The sequence below is a fragment of the Oncorhynchus gorbuscha genome, unplaced genomic scaffold, assembly GCF_021184085.1.
Source record: "Oncorhynchus gorbuscha isolate QuinsamMale2020 ecotype Even-year unplaced genomic scaffold, OgorEven_v1.0 Un_scaffold_1205, whole genome shotgun sequence".
Lineage (NCBI taxonomy): Eukaryota > Metazoa > Chordata > Actinopteri > Salmoniformes > Salmonidae > Oncorhynchus > Oncorhynchus gorbuscha.
Genome location: NW_025746051.1, coordinates 124,638 through 138,213, shown reverse-complemented (window position 1 = coordinate 138,213; position 13,576 = coordinate 124,638). Strand labels below are relative to the sequence as shown.

The window sequence follows — 13,576 nt, the reverse complement described above, 5'->3', positions numbered from 1 at the left end:
ATGGACATCTGCCTTTCGAGGGCTATCCTGGAGGCAGTCTACCAGGGCTGGCAGGCTTAGTCCATCATGGCCAGCGGAATGGACATGGCTATCCTGGAGGCAGTCTACCAGGGCTGGCAGGCTTATCCATCATGGCCAGCGAATGGACATCTGTCTGGAGCACTTGCTCTCTAGCACTAGCTTGGAGGGTCCCAGCCTGGGGTATAGGAACATAAGGAAATACATAGAACTTAAGGCCTCCATTATTATGCTCACTTTTCCAGCTATAAACCATAACCTTAGAATTACAATCAGAATTCAAATCTGAATTCCAAAACTATTAGTTCTAACTAAACTCAGCAAAAAAGAAACGTCCTCTCACTGTCAACTGCGTTTATTTTCAGCAAACTTAATGTGTAAATATTTGTATGAACATAACAAGATTCATCAACTGAGACATAAACTGAACAAGTTCCACAGACATGTGACTAACAGAAATGGAATAATGTGTCCCTGAACAAAGGAGGGGTCAAAATCAAAAGTAACAGTCAGTAACTGGTGTGGCCACCAGCTGCATTAAGTACTGCAGTGCATCTCCTCCTCATGGGCTGCACTAAATTTGGCAGTTCTTGCTGTGAGATGTTAACCCACTCTTAAAAAAATTAAAAAATAAAATGTTATCCCACTCTTCCACCAAGGCACCTGCAAGTTCCTGCACATTTCTGGGGGAATGGCCCTCGCCCTCACAATCCGATCCAACAGGTCCCAGACATACTCAATGGGATTGAAATCCGCGCTGTTCGCTGGCCATGGCAGAACACTGACATTCCTGTCTTGCAGGAAATCACGCACAGAACGAGCAGTATGGCTGGTGGCATTGTCATGCTGGAGGGTCATGTCACGATGAGCCTGGAGGAAGGGTACCACATGAGGGAGGAGGCAGTCTTCCCTTTAACGCACAGCGTTGAGATTGCCTGCAATGACTACAAACTCAGTCCGATGATGCTGTGACACACCGCCCCAGACCTTGACGGACCCTCCACCTCCAAATCGATCCCGCTCCAGAGTACAGGCCTCGGTGTAATGCTCATTCCTTTCGACGATAAACGCAAATCCGACCATAACCCCTAGTGAGACAAAACCGTGACTTGTCAGTAAAGAGCACTTTTTGCCAGTCCTGTCTGGTCCAGCGACGGTTGGGTTTGTGCCTATAGGTGACGTTGTGCCCGTTGATGTCTGGTGAGGAGCTGCCTTACAACAGGCCTACAAGCCCTCAGTCCAGTCTCACTCAGCCTATTGCGGACAGTCTGAGCACTGATGGAGGGATTGTGCGTTCCTGGTGTAACTCGGGCAGTTGTTGTTGCCATCCTGTACTTGTCCTGCAGGTGTGATGCATGCCTTAGGCACGTTCATGCAGATGAGCAGGGACCCTGGGCATCTTTCTTTTGGTGTTTTTCAGAGTCAGTAGAAAGGCCTCTTAGTGTCCTGTAGAAAGGCCTCTTTAGTGTCCTAAGATTTCACAACTGTGACCTTAATTGCCTACCGTCTGTAAGCTGTTAGTTTCTTAACGACCGTTCCACAGGTGCATGTTCATAAATTGTTTACGGTTCATTGAACAAGCATGGGAAACAGTGTTAAAACCCTTCACAATGAAGATCTGTGAAGATATTTGGATTTTTACGAATGATCTTTAAAATACATGGTCCTGAAAAAGGGACGTTTCTTTTTTTGCTGAGTTTAATAGCTGGTCCATGTGTCTTAATGGCTTTATTATCGCGTTGTAAACTGGTTTTCAACACGTCATATTACTAGATTGCAACCAACTGGTCTCCATTACAACCAGACGTTTTGCAACAGAACTATAAGACGTTTTCTTACCTTTAGGGGGCTGTCAATGGGGCAGTCTACCAGGGCTGGCAGCCTTAGTCCATCATGGTCAGTGATGTCTGTCTGGAGGACCTGCTCTCCAGCACTAGCTTGGAGGGTCCCAGCCTGGGGTATATGAACATAAGAATACATTTAACCTTAGCCCTGAATTAATTATGCCCACTTTTCCAACTATAAATCATATCAATCTGTTTTTACAGCATATAGGTTATACTACCAAGAAGATAGCCTCATTACATATCAAGAGGGATAGCCCCAGAATGAACAAACATTTTTTTTTTAATCACTTATGAGACTTACTTTTAGAATAATTTTTCTCAACGGTTTATGATTTCTATCCATTGTGCTTTCAGGCACCCTTCAGATTGGACCTGACATTTTTTTAAATAAACAAATACATTTTAAAATACATTTCAAACATTTTTTTACAACATCTTGGCCAGTTATGCTGTACTCACACAGAATGTCTTCTTTGTCCACTCAAAGTGATTTATTTGAACATGAGGATGACTGTCCTTTGCAAAGCATCAACTCAACTGAGGCAAAAGTAGCGCTCTGAACATTTTCTTGAGTTCGTTTACGTCATAGGCGTCTATATCTCGTCTTACATTGTGACGTCAACTACAAAAGCACAGAGCGACCACTCCGGGAAATTAATGCATTGTTTCTGATCAGAAACGAAACCTGAAAAATGTTTACAATGTAACCCAATTAAATTAGGTTCAGTGAGGTTTTATCGTATTATATGGATAAATGTTGCCCTCTGTTGGCCATAACTGATATATTACAGTCAAATAAATCAAATCATTGATGGTTTTGGATGAGGGAAGACAGATGTAGTAAGCTGATATGATCAGGGCATGCACACATATTGCCCATGAATTAATAAATGTTTTAAGCCAAATGTCTATTTGTCCAAGACAGTCATTGTTACGCCTTTGCTCAAATTGCCCAATATAGCTTCATGTCACATATCTATCATAATTTCTACAAACTGGATGAATGCAGGCTGTTGGTTTGTAAATGTTGTAAATAAATATGTATATAGTATGCATATGTAACAGTTGTTAAAGTACTATGTGAATTTCACCAGGTTCATATATTAAGTATGTCGTGTTGATTTGTTATTATGCATGACTGCATCCTGGCTGAAGTGGAGTGTGTTCTTACGTTTTGCCCTGCGTGCTCAAATCATTTTGTATCCTGAGAGAGGTAGTCACGCTTTTTATGTCTTCAGAAAAGTTTGATTATTTTCAGTACCAAGTCATACACACAGTGTTTTGTTCATGAATAATGATGTGTATTTAGAGGTTACTCATAAGTAGATGGTATTGTTAAGATGCACTTGTAATTGTACTTTTTAGGATATCAACATTCTGAATTCAACATGTGGTTAATAGCTAAGGTATTAGCAGGCTATTTATTGTATGTGTGAACGATGGCTAGCTCCTCGAATGATCCCAGTCCCTCCTATTGTGTATCTGCTGTAGAAAGTGGCCACGATTCGCAGAACATATGTGCTCTACAAATGTTTTATTTCATTTTGGATGCAGGTATGTGGTTTTATCTTTGTAAAATATGTTATGTATAATAAGGAGAGACTATTAATGTTTGTATTCGAAAATAATTTTGATGCACTGAGAGAGAAAGAGGCGACGATTCTCAGAACATATGTGCTCTACAAATGTTTTATTTCCTTTTGGATGCAGATGTTCAGGATGGTCTCCAAAGTCCAGTCTATAGTCTCAATGAGTTCTGCTTGATTAAAACGGTTACATATTATTATTATTGGTCTCCAAAGTGCACTGTTGGAGTTCAGATCTTAAGAATTTCACTGTACCCTATAAATCTAATCAAGATTTTTTTCAACCTAGTCATACAGCTATAATTGACAGAAATCATAAATGTTTACATTATTGCTGAATAAGGCTATCAGTGTACTTTTTTCATACCAGTGTTGTCAAACAAGAAATTATGCCTACAATTTAGTTTAGGGCAGCTGGCGAAATCCCGATCGGCATTTGATGCAGATATTGAAAATCAAGATCGGCATAAAATTAGACGGTTCGCTTTTCAGGCCGGTTTGGTGAGATTGCCTTTAAAATGGACCAATAGTGGCCACGAATACACGAGCACAGTGCTTCTAGACTGTCCCTGTGAACCTAGGGAGCAGTGATACTCGAAGCCGATTTTAATTGCATAAAAAAATGTGCAGTATTGAGTCATTTTCTATATCTGCATCAATTGTAAATAAGAAACATATTTTTCTTTCCATAATGCTCACAAATAGCAGCCATGTTCGAGTATATTTTTGTTAAAATCTTTGCGAAAACCTTGTGCAATCTGGCTAGCTAACTAACACATTTAGCATTGCGTCAAGCTAACGCTAGTACTAGCACGTGTCAGTTAGCAGTTAACTGCTGCTAGCAGTGTGTCGCAGGTTGGTTCCGAGAATTACATTTTAGGTCAAGTTAGACCCTAGAAATGTCTTGCTCGTTATTAATTTGAGCCAACGTTATTTCTGAATATTCACCTTGCATTTGGAACATATTTCCCTTTATAGCACTTTGCTGTCACAAAGTTTGAATGAGGAGGTGGCTGCCATTGTTTGTGCGGAGAGTGAGGCAACCCTGTGCTAGACGGTGATGTTTCACTAGGATTCAATTCAGAAAGTGAAATGACAAGAATTGGAATCCTCATGTAATATAACTAAGGTTAGATGCTGAGGCATTGTACATAGATTATTGAATTGACATTTCAATTAACCTTCTGAATTTACTGTATTGTTGATACAGCGCCCCCAAACTAGTCTCCAGTCTTTCCTAGCTTCAACTTATGCAAGTACCCCTTCTCTAGAATGGCAGAGAACGACGTTGACAACGAGCTGTTGGACTATGAAGAGGATGAGGAGCCTCAGGTTGCCACACCTCCGGGCAAGAAGGAGGTAAAGGGCTCTTACGTCTCCATCCACAGCTCCGCCTTCCGAGACTTCCTGCTCAAACTGGAGCTGCTCCGCGCCATTGTCGACTGTGGCGTTGAACATCCCTCTGAAGGTGAGCCTCACAGGCACTTCCCACCTTCAACCAAGGACTGTTTTTGACTTTGTCCATTCTGTCTGTGTCAAATGGCACCCTATTCCTGACATAGTGTACTACTATTGAGCTGGGCCCATAGGGCTTTGTTCAAAACTAGCGCTGTGTGTGACTGGGCCCTGGTCAAAAGTAATCCACAATATATAGGGTGTCATTTGGGACTCTGACTATGTGTTATACATGTATGCCCCTTCAAGCATCACATCATACTTAAACTGGTCATCTCTGTATACCTGTCGCAAGACCCACTGGTTGATGCTTATTTATAAAACCCTCTTAGGCCTCACTCCCCCTCCCCTACCTGAGATATCTACTGCAGCCCTCATACTCCACATACAACATCTGTTCTGCCAGTAACATTCTGTTAACGGTCCCCAAAGCGCAAACATCCCTGGGTCGTCCTCTCTTCAGTTTTCTGCCCCTAGTGACTGTACAGTTTTATCTCAATCTCTTCATTCAAAGACTCAATCATGGACAAAGCAGCCACAACTGTCAGTGTGATGTGTTGTCTACCCTTCTTGCCCTTTGTGCTTTTGTCTGTGCCCAATGTTTGTACAATGTTTTGTGCTGCTACCATGCTGTGTTGTCATGTGTTGATGCCTTGCTATGTTTCTTGAGTCTCTCTTTATGTACTGATGTGTGTTTTGTCCTATATATTTTTTTAATGTTAAATCCCAGGCCCCAATCCCCGCAGGAGGCCTCTTGGTAGGCCGTCATTGTAAATAAGAATTTGTTCTTAACTAACTTCCCTAGTTACGTTTCTGTCTTTCAGTCCAACATGAGTGCATCCCACATGCCATCCTGGGCATGGACATCCTGTGCCAGGCCAAGTATGGTATGGGCAAGACTGCTGTGTTTGTACTGGCCACCCTGCAGCAGATTGAGCCTGTGGACGGGCAGGTGAATGGTTGAATAATGACATTGTGGAATCAGCAACTGATTTGCTGTTACATCCTCCCTCCTTTACTAACAATAGCTTTCGATGGAGAATCCATTGAGTGCTTTGTAGTTTAGGAATAGGCTTAATCTGTATCTGGGGATACTTGCATAAGAAAGTGTCTAATCGCCAACTTTATTTAACCTTTATTTGGACTAGGCAAGTCAGTTAAGAACACATTTTTATTTTACAATGATGGCCTTCCCGGCCAAACCCTAATGACGCTGGGCCAATTGCAGTCTGAATTTGTTCTCCTTTTAATCTCACTGTTTACACTGCTGTTCTATCCTTTTGCATAATCTTTGTGTTTTTTGTTTCTCTGCTGTCCAGAGAGCTCTGTATTAAACATTCTCCCCTACCTCTCTCTCTGTCTACCAGGTGTCTGTGCTGGTGATGTGCCACACATGAGAGCTGGCCTTCCTGATCAGCAAAGAGTATGAGTGCTTCTCCAAGTACATGCCTACTGTCAAGGCAGCCGTGGTCTTCGGGGCCTGTCCATCAAGAAGGACGAGGACGCACTGAAGAAGAACTGCCCCCACTTTGTGGTGGGAACGCCTGGCCCTCATCCGCAACAAGACCCTCAACTTGAAGAACGTGAAGCACTTTGTCCTGGACGAGTGTGACAAGATGCAAATTCAGACCACAGTAGGACAGGGGGGCTGATGCCAGATGTGAGTGACGGGAGCAAGGAGTAAGTTGAAACGTCACAGAGGAACGGTCAATTGAAAACGTGTTCCAATGTACCTACTAGCATACCACTTAGAATGCACTTCTAATACATTGTCTGACTAAGTAGTAGTGGATCTTGGAACAGGATGTGATAGATGGTGTGACTTAAGTAAGGATTTAGCCAAAACGTAGGAAAGTATTTACATTTTATGTAGTCCTCAGATTTCAGGCTGAGTGGGTTTACTTTTTCTGTGACCATATTATTTTCCTATCGTCTCTCCCTCAGACATGAGGTGTGATGTTCAGGACATCTTCAGGCTCACACCCCATGAGAAGCAGTGCATGATGTTCAGCGCCACCCTAAGCAAAGAGATCCATCCCGTCTGCCGCAAGTTCATGCAGGATGTACGTTGAAGGGTTTCTTATAACCCATGGTTATCTACATGTTCTGAAACTTAAAGTTGCAGTTTTACACACACACACACACACACACACACACACACACACACACACACACACACACACACACACACACACACACACACACACACACACACACACACACACACACACACACACACACACACACACACACACACACACACACACACACACACACACAGAGATGAACCCATCTCCCTAAATTGCACTTTGAAGAGGCAATCGGCAGTATAAACATTAATGAAGCATCTTCCTCGCCCCTGTTTTGGAGGGATAGGTCTGGAGAAATTTAACCACTCTGAAATCTGTAGAGCTATATGCAAGGACTGACCGTCAATGATATCAGAATTATCATTTTGACCATGTTTTGAGACTATATAGTTTATTTTTGCATTTATTTGTTTACAAGCATTGGAATGAAACAAGCTTGTATTTTGGTTCTGGTGGGGTACGGAAGTTGAACTAAGCTCATGGGCATTTGTTATTCTTTTAATTTTAAATGCCCTTTTTTTAAGGGATTTTGGATATGGCTTAATATTCATGTAAAAAGTTCCAGTCGAGCACATCTAAGCTTTTGCCTGACTGTCTGTCTAAGTGGCCAGAGTTGACCCTCTCTTAACCTGGGTCTGGGGCTCTGGACATTTTCGGGAGGAACAGTCCTGGCATTAAAGCTATAATGAAAAATAAAGTTCCATCCAGCTCTAGTACTAGTAATTGATGTTCACAATCACATTTGTAGTTCTTCATTCACCAACACAGAATGTGGTTTACTCCTGTTTTTCACTTAATGTGGCTAGGTTTATAAAACTGTCCCAAAGAGTGACACTTTCCCCATGTTCTATTCATTAGGGCACACTAGCAAAATGTTTAGCACTGGAAGTCCTGGTAGTCCCTCCCTGTGTTCTGTTTGGTGCTTAATGAATATCTCCTGTAGCCCATGGAGGTGTTTGTGGACGATGAGACCAAGCTGACGCTGCACGGCCTGCAGCAGTACTACTGCAAGCTGAAGGATGGCGAGAAGAACCGCAAGCTCTTCGACCTGCTCGAGTTCAACCAGGTACGGACAGAGGTCTTTTCAGAGAATTGAATGCTAAAACTTAATTTATTTTAGTTTTAATCTGAGTGAGTTGAATGCATTTTGTCCATGGATTTGAAAGTCACGTTTTTAAATACAATTTTACTCATTCAAGTGGACTAAGTCTATGCACCGACAAAGTTTCTGCCTGTGAGTTTTATGCAGTGTTTTTCGTCTTCAGAGTGTACATTTATTTGACCAGGGTAAAGCCAGGGTGCCATATCAGATGCAGCATGGGTTTTGTGCCCCATGTTTGTCTTCGGTGTCTCACTGCCATTTTCTCCTCTGTCTGAAGGTGGTGATCTTTGTGAAGTCTGTGCAGCGCTGTGTGGCTCTGTCTCAGCTGCTGGTGGAGCAGAACTTCCCTGCAATCGCCATCCACAGGGGCATGGCCCAGGAGGAGAGGTGGGTTCTGATGGAGAGGAACAAATCACTGGCTAAACCCTACAGTCTATGCACTTGTTAAAATCTGAGCAGTTTTGATTGGTATAAGCAATATTAGGATATTGCGTACACTTCAAGTCATCTCAGATATTAATAAGTGCATAGGGTTTTAGGGGTAGATTTGGGATTGGGTCTTGGCTTTCATTGGGAATTACTGATTTGGACAAAAGAATGTCCTCGACTTTTCCGTCATCTTATCCGTAAACCGATAAGTGGTTGAGGAGTGTCAATTCGTTAGTAGGCAAACGGTGTCCTTGCCTCCTGCTGAGGAAGCATAAGTGTCCTTTGCTGAAGTTGAGATCTACCCCTCCCCTTTCAATCAGCTGTTTACTCTGAGAAGCATGCACATATTTAAAACGATAAGTAGCATATCGTTTTTATCCATACAATGTCTAGCTAAATGTCTTTTACTACTTTACACATTTTAATTTGGGATTCCACCCCTGTAAATGTCATTTGCATTATGTGTGAATGGAGTCTAATTTCATACAAGCACATTTCCTCCTCTCCTCAGTTACTGTTGACTTTTTTTCAAAAGGAGAGGAATGAGGAGTTGCACAATCAAATTGAGAATCTCATTTACTTGCACATTTTCTATAATAGTCATGTAGCAGAAGCTGTTATCCAGATCGACTTAACAAGAACTTTCTCTCAGACAACATGTTTGTGGGTCACAGTTTCAGTGTACCCACAGGAGTGAAGCAGGATGTATGATGCCTGTTCTACTTATTCTAAATCTATGGGTGCCCCCCTTCCTCCCCCAGGCTTTCCCGGTACCAGCAGTTCAAGGACTTCCAAAGGCGGATCCTGGTGGCCACCAACCTGTTTGGCCGAGGGATGGACATTGAGCGCGTCAACATGGTCTTCAACTACGACATGCCTGAGGATTCCGACACCTACCTGCACAGAGTGGCCCGTGCAGGCAGGTTCGGGACGAAATTCATTATTTCGGTCCATGGCCCTGTACAGTGGATGTTATCTAGAATCGAGATGAATCTAATGAATAAGTTGCTTTGATGGTAAGCTTGAATGAAGAACAGACACATTTGGGCTAATTAGCTAATATCATGTCATCCGGTGAAGCTCCCTCAGACTACCCAAGTTCCCTAAACGCAACCACATTTCGAAGAAGAATTGCTTCCTGAATTCCTAGTGTAGCAATAAGCGCCCTCCTGATAATCACGTTTCCATGAATACCAAGGGGAACATGTCTTTAAAATACACACTTCCACCATCCTCCCTCCAAAGGAATTGCAAAGCAATGTGATGTGACTAATAATTTATTCTGCAATGGTAGTGAGTGTATTGTCGGAGGGGGGCTAGATCTGACCCTGATCAGGTCTGTGATTCAATAAGATACAGATTAAAAGGATCACCAGCATTGCTGCGTTAACCTCAAATGGATTACAAACAGATTTAACACTGTACACCAACATAACCCCAGATGCCATTGCATTTGCCTAGGCATTAATAGAAAATACACACATAAACGATACACGGTATGTCCATGGGATTGGTTTAAGCCTCACTTTCCCAAAGTAGATGAATCAACCAGATCCCCTTTTCTGGGGCACTGATCGAAACTGATCTGGGACCAGTATAGTTAGTGTGGCGTCAAAAAGAAACCATGTGACCTATTACTATTATACCTGTGCCACTTTGGTATATTTACAACCACAGTACATTGTGTCACCAGTTTATTGTGTGTTCATTCAGCTCTATATTAGCACCACATGAAACCTCCCTCTGGGGTTACAGAACAGGTCTGGATTGTTTGCCACACACACTGGAATGGGCCAATAGAGAGGTGACGTTAATTATACTCCCAGAGAGTGAACTGAGGTGAATCATTCCTGTACATTACCAGACACCAGTGAGTGTAACCAAGACAACAGCTCTGGTGAAATGGTTGCCCGGGCTTGTTTATCATAATAAAGGGCAAGGCCCTGTTCACCTGACTAGGTGGAGAAATAGATGGGGGGGCGTGGTATTGGGCGTGGCCAACAGCGCCTTCTCCGACCAACATTTTTAGAGGCCCTCCCATGGCAGCAGAAACAAAATGTTGCTTTTTTAAAACAATTTTGTCTGCTATTCGCAATTCTAGACATTTTGCCATGGGGAAAAGAATGCATTTTACAGTTTAATGAAGCTAGTTTCCTGCAATTCTACACATTTTGCCATGGCTTGTGTTGTGTTCTTATGCTACACTTCATGACCAAAAGCTTGTCAAACATCTCATTACAAATCATGGGCATTACTTTAGAGTTTGTCCCCCCTTTGGTGCTATAACAGCCTCCACTCTTCTGGGAAGGCTTTCCACTCGATGTTGGAACATTGCTGCGGGGACTTGCTACTTGCTTCCATTCAGCCACAAAAGCATTAGTGAAGTCGGGCAATGATGCTGGGCGATTAAGCCTGGCTCGCAGTCGGTGTTCCAATTAATTCCAAAGCTGATCGATGGGGTTAAGGTCAGGGCTCTGTGCAGGCCAGTCAAGTTCTTCCACACCAACCTCGGCAAACCATTTCTGCTTGGAACTCCCTTTGTGCACGGAGGCATTGTCATGCTAAAACAGGAAAGGGCATCGTATAGAATGTCATTGTATGCTGTAGCGTTAAAGTTTCCCTTCACTGGAACTAAAGGGCCTATCCCGAACCATGATAAACAGCCCCAGGCAATTCGTTATTCCTCCTCCAAACATTAGTTGGCACTATGCATTGTGGCAGGTAGCGTACTCCTGGCATCCGCCAAACCCAGATTTGTCCATTGGACTGCCAACTGGTGAAGCGTGATTCATCACTCCAAAGAATGCGTTTTCACAGAGTCTGCTCGGCCATGGAAACCCCTTTCATGAAACTCCCGACAATCAATTATTATGCTGACGTTGCTTCCAGAGGCGGTTGGGAACTCGGTAGTGAGTGTTACAACTGAGGACAGATTATTTTTTACTCGTTACAACACTCGGCGGTCCCGTTCTGTGAGCTTGTGTGGCCTACCACTTCACGGCTGAGCCGTTGTTGCTCATAGACGTTTCCAATTCACAATAACAGGACTTACAGTTGACCGGGGCAGCTCTAGCAGGGCAGATATTTGACAAACTGACTTGTTGGAAAGGTGGCATCCTATGATGATGCCACGTTGAAAGTCACTGAGCTCATCAGTAAAGGCCATTCTACTGCCAATGTTTGTCTACAGAGATTGCATGACTGTGTGCTCAATTTTTATACATCTGTCAGCAAAGGATGTTGCTCAACTCTCCGAATCCACTCATTTCAAGTAGTGTCCACATACTTTTGTATATATAGTGTATCTGAGTGACATTATAACAAAATCAATTTGGGGCCCCATGCCAAGACATTTGGGGAATTTTAGGGGAAACACTGCAATGTTGTTTTTGTAATATTATCACCCCTCTAGTATGTGATGTCTCTGAAACAATACAGTTATACTGATCTGTAGCATCCTGTATCTGGGCAAATATTGGTTTGCTTTGTGAGTAAATTTAACCAGTTGCCATTCCATTTCTGCTTTATTCCGTGCTGTAATGTAAAGTGCTTCCAAAATAATATGAACAACAGACTAGAAGGGAGCTTGTAATAGCTGCAGTAGGGCAGGATACTGGAGTTTTAGACTTGATATGTCAGGTCATGGAGTTGCTCCCAGTATCTCAGCATCAGCAGGATAATGGAGTGGAACCTTTAGCACAGAGCAGGCCTCTGCTGATCGCTACAACCAACCAACCACAGTGAGAGAGTCGGTGTGACGAACAGATAGACAGAACCTCTGAGATGCAGAGACAGACAGGCAGACAGACACAGACATCAGGACAGGTTTATGATATCCCTCCCTCCTACTACGGTCCTTATTGTGGCATTCAGCAGTTTTGTACAGCAGAAGCACGCCACAGCCAAGCCGGTGTAAAACACAAAGACTTAATCTGACAACATCACAAAGGCATATTAGTTTACCATTCATTCACAGTTCACCTTAGCATGGATTGCCATAACAGCAAGTAGCAGGGATGATGAGAAAGAAGTGAGGTTTACACAGCTGTGTGTAAATGCCAACTGTCACTTTTACTGAGCTGTAATGTTCAAATGTTCCATCCGTGTGTGTGTGGTAATCTAGTATAGTGTTTAATTTCAAAACAAGGTCATGAGGATGTGTGAAGATCAGGTCATTGTTTTCTAGAGAGTTAGTGTTTCACTCTCTGTATGGTGAGTGCATTTCCTAGATAAGGTTAAAAGAAATGGTCCTTCTGACTTGATTTCTCATTCAACACACCCTGTGCTGGTGAAATCTACCCAGCGCTTTCACTTGGTGGTGCATGTCTCTAGTCTGTTCTATTCTAGCGTTTATAATATTAAAAATAATTAGCCTGAAATGCAAGGTAATTTATTCCTTGAAAAGTAGTCCCCAAAAAGACTGAATGCAGATGCTTGGGGCAGAATACTTCACTTTTTTTATAGTCAGCCATAATACCTCTTCCATAATAAAATGTTTGAGATCTTTCGCTCTCATCTTTTGGAGTAGAGCCAACCCAAGGGACACCCATTTCTGACTACAATATTCTAACGGCTGTAGCATGCCTTCACTAGCAAAAAGAATACATCTGAAGGACAAATAACCTGCGTTGTATAGGCTACAAAGAACTGGCTGAGGATGTAATTACTATGCTTTTGCCTGTTTTGGTTTGTGTGATGGCACTTAGCACGGATTTCAGGCCAATATGCTAATGCCTATGGCTGCTACCTGTACAACAGGCTCTTGCGCTGCAGATGATGCTCCAGTATCTGTCATCAATTCAAATGTCAGTTCAATCCTATGTCTTGCAGTGCAATGTGATAGAAGAAGGCTATTCAAAACATTGCAACGATTGTATAACGATATATGCAATGGAGGGGCCGCGCAAGCGAAGAGGCTACAATGTGTCCTCTTATTTCTGTGCGTAAAACTAGGCTACAGAAAAATAACGGTTTGTAGCCTATTTCGGCTATTTTCTTTTTCGGTTGCCTTCCCTTTCCATTTGAGGGGCTTATTCGCTTTCAGGAAAT

General features: G+C 42.7%; 1 long non-coding RNA gene and 1 pseudogene across 1 annotated transcript; one reads left to right on the top strand and one right to left on the bottom strand.

Moving 5' to 3' along the window:
- Nucleotides 1–1,856: 1,856 nt before the first annotated feature.
- Nucleotides 1,857–2,420, bottom strand: LOC124021755. Its single transcript, XR_006836308.1, has 3 exons — nucleotides 2,325–2,420; nucleotides 2,167–2,237; nucleotides 1,857–1,971 (listed from the first exon to the last, which is right to left on the bottom strand). It is a non-coding gene; the product is annotated as an uncharacterized LOC124021755 (long non-coding RNA).
- Nucleotides 2,421–2,985: 565 nt separating this feature from the next.
- LOC124021753 lies at nucleotides 2,986–10,914 on the top strand (annotated as a pseudogene).
- Nucleotides 10,915–13,576: the final 2,662 nt, after the last annotated feature.